The sequence below is a fragment of the Papaver somniferum genome, chromosome 9, assembly GCF_003573695.1.
Source record: "Papaver somniferum cultivar HN1 chromosome 9, ASM357369v1, whole genome shotgun sequence".
Classification (NCBI taxonomy): domain Eukaryota; kingdom Viridiplantae; phylum Streptophyta; class Magnoliopsida; order Ranunculales; family Papaveraceae; genus Papaver; species Papaver somniferum.
In genome coordinates, this window is record NC_039366.1 from 132,158,447 (window position 1) to 132,162,508 (window position 4,062).

Sequence of the window (4,062 nt, forward strand, 5' to 3'; positions counted from 1 at the left end):
GTATGTGGAGACTTGAACTTATCTATCACTCAAAAGTCTATTTATCTCCTATATTGAGACAAAAGTCGTTTTGCTATATAGATTTAGATTATACACATTTGGTATTCCGATCCGAGTTTATCTCGCCTATCTATTTCTCGAAATATGTGTTGGTAAGCTTTTGCTTTAGCCGAATTCATCTTTACCTAGTGACGAAAGTCATGTTAGGTTTCAATCACTTTGAAAATTGCTCTGAGAAAAATGGTTTGTGAATAAAAACTATATAACGTCCTCTGAGAATGTTTCAATGATTGAAATGAGAGTTTAGATTATATAACCATTGGTAGGATATAAACATTATTGTGGAAACACATATATGTATAAGTCCTTATTCCTTGAACCGAAGTTTGTGAACTTTGTTGATCAAGAGAACCGTAGTAGTGGCGTGTGCTAAGTCCGCGAACTGGAGGAAGTTCTCGACCCGAGAATTTATGTCGGAGTTTGTGAACTCCATCTGGGAACTTAAGTCCGCGAACCCAGTACGCGAACTTGAGTATGTAGGTTATATCTAAAAACGGTTGTTCTTGAACTCATGTTTTAATAAACTAAGGAATACTTTTACAAACCGTGGCTATATAGTTCATGAAACGATTCGAGTGAATCAAATCATTTTTGCTTTGATTGTGTCTTGTGTAGTTACATAAATATCTAAGCAATTGAATAACTCTCTAACTAGTTCATTTATTATTAAAATTGTACTCGTACGATAGAAACAACAAGATCAGATCACACAACTACAAGAAAAGTAGTATCGGTCTGGCTTCACAATCCCAATGAAGTCTTTAAGTCGTTAACCTGGTTTTAGAAGAAGAAAACCAAGGTCGTGTTTTGCCCCTTGGAAATTCCTGTCCTAGGTTGGTTATCAAGAAAATACAGTAAAAATATGTTTGTCTCACTCCAATCCAAATCCTGGACAGGAACTACTAAATCTTCCTTGATTTTAGGAACCCAAAAAAGCAAGGTTATGGTATTCTCCAAAATAGCTAGGATACCAATATCCTTTCCTAGGTTAGACAGTTATATAGGTAATTATTTTAAATTTTAACTTTTTTTATTAATTTTTAATTAATTTTATATTTTCATATTTTCCTCCATATAAATTTTTCCTTAATACGAATTATTTTGTAAAAATATGGGATTAGTGTATGGTGAGACAAACATAATATATAATAAACTTGTGATGGATACAACGGAAGGACAAACAACATCTTTATTAATACATCTTATGATAACTCTAGTCGAGTTAGAGAAAATTCTTCCCTAGCTAAGTTTTATGTTGTCAAAGTTCCCAAACATGACCCAAAGGTTAAAGAAGATTGGACTCTAGCTTAGCACAACTAGTATCACACAGAAGGTGTGGGGATTAGGTTTCCCAGTTGCTAGAGTTCTCCCTTATATAGTCTTTCAAATCAGGGTTTGCAATCAATGTTAGCTTAGTAACAAAGCATTCAATATTCAATGTTAGATGAAAACCTGATTTAGATTCAAGCTAATATCTTTCAACCGTTAGATCGAAAACTAGCTTGACACACAAATGAAATGCACATTTTAGGTTTGTGTAACCGTACCCAAACTTGTACATTTGTTGGTTCAACAATAGTCAACCAATTGGTTAGCCATATGATCACTTTCATATCAACCATATTATTCTTCACCATAATTAGTTCAAATGACTCGGCTTGAGATTTCTATCTCCGATAGTGATTATATATTTTTCTGTGGTTGTAGTAATGAAGGTTCGAACTCTAAGACTTGTGAAGGTGAAGGATTTTTAGATTTATAAAATTTATATACAAAAATATTGACAAATTGGTAGAGAGTTACTGGGACTAAAGATTCGACCATTTTTCATTTTCAAGTGGTTCAGAATTTAATTCTAGGCGATTATAGTTCAAAACAAAACAAATATTAACTCTAGTTTATTGCCAAGATAGATTTTATAAAATATTATTTGTATTTCTTAAGCATGGAATATCAAAAATCCCTAAGACTAAGCATACTCCATCAAATGAAATCACAAGTAATTAATTTAAAATCTTATTTCAATTAAAATTGGTGCAAAAAGTAAATAAAGAATTAATTTAAATTACCACATGGATGAAACACGGCCTCCTCCGTCGTCCCAGTGTTGGGTTTAGCTCATCATGGTGAAAAACCTCTCAAAATATTTCATTGATGCTCAAAAGTGTTTTACAATGAAGAGAAAGATAAGTAAATGTTCTAAAACAGGATTCTGCGACCCACATAAGGCGTCCAACTTGAACGACAGAGCTGAAGTGTTGTTGTCGCTGAAAAGCTACGACCCACACCTACGACCCATGCCTGTGAGTCTCTTTCACTGTTGATAAACGACTGCTACTGCTAGTCCGTTCTTGGTGTTCTTCATCAGCAGCAGCAGCAGAAACAGAGTTTGATCAACTCTTGATTTCTACGTCTGTGGCTCTCCTCTCTTCTCCCAACTCTCGACAGCCTCTCTAGTACTCCCAGGGAACATATTTATACACCTACAGCTCGTTGAATCTCCCTCAATTACTCCATATAATTCTCTTTAACTCGGCAGTAAAGAAAAATATTCTTGGGAATATTTTCTTTCCATTCTTGCTCTGGTACGCATAGATTTCCATCCTGGTCACTTTATAAGTGTTTAAACACGACCCACATCGTTGATAGAGCCCTCATGCATGAGAAGAACACGCTTAAATCTTCTCCAATCCCGTGTCCAACCCGTGTTTCCCTGTTTTGCTTCCGTGAATTGTCCAGCTAATTGTGGCCAAATTTGATCGAACCAAAATCCCAAAACGTGTTTGATAGGACATAACACAACTTCCTACCCAAAATCAGCCGTTGAATCGCCCTAGAACACGTTCAAAAATTCCAGCAAACATCTGCCAGTTGATATATTTTTTTCCCGCCAATTTTTTGGTTTTTGAATTTGGGAAGAAGATGTCCTCCCCCCTAACCAGAACTGGGGTGCGAATAGCAGCTGCCTTGGGGTGACTTGGGGGTGCCCCTTAGTAATTAGGTTACCCCTTATCCAAAAGCGAGAGTCCGAATAACACTTGTCCTCCGGGTGACAAAATCAACTTTTCGAGCCGAATTTTCCAAAAATGTTTATTTCCAAAAAATACCTACAAATACATAAAATAACAAAATTAGTACAAAATCGAGTGCCAACAATACATAGTATTGAGATCAAATTAGACACAAAAATGTGTCTATCAAATACCCCCAAACTTATTATTTGCTAGTCCTCGAGCAAATTTATTCTTGAAAAGTGACCGAGTTAATCTCGGGTGGGTTTATCAGAGGTGTACCCACAAAAACCAATACTCCAGACCCTAGCTATCTACGAAAAATCTTGGAAAGCACTAAAGAACCTCCTTGGTTGGCATACTTATTAATTACAGGAGGAAGTACCCTGACGCGAAATTCCAATTGCTGTATACGAGTTTGCACTCAAGCATACTAAAATTCATATAAGTGAGAGAGCTCTACTAAGATAGTTTCACGATGGACATCATACTCGGAGTCAGACTAATCACATGAAAAGATTAAGAAGATGGAAAAAGAAAAATGTAGATGGTTGAAAAGTGAACGGTGTTTCCCATATCTGTCTGAAGGCCTCTGCCAAGGTGAACCTAACCTAAATGACTGAGATACCGGTCTGACTAATATTAACACACTGGCATATACAAGGGAACCAGTGGTCAATAACTTAAATCTAGATCAACAAACTGGCAAATACAAGGGAACCAGCAGTTGACTACACATAACAATAACCATTTTTTTTTATTTTTATTTTTTATATATATATATATATATATTTTTTTTAAACTTAACGGCATGAATAGATCTTTTGGATCCAAGCGCATGCTTCTTGTCAGCAGATTACATGATAGTTCCCATGGGTCCTGCATTCCACGCTTGCTTAGGCGACGGAAACAGGGAGAACACACGCATATTGCTATCCAAGTGTTAATACTTATTCCGATTGGTCTAACTGGTCCGATCTAATTTTTTTTT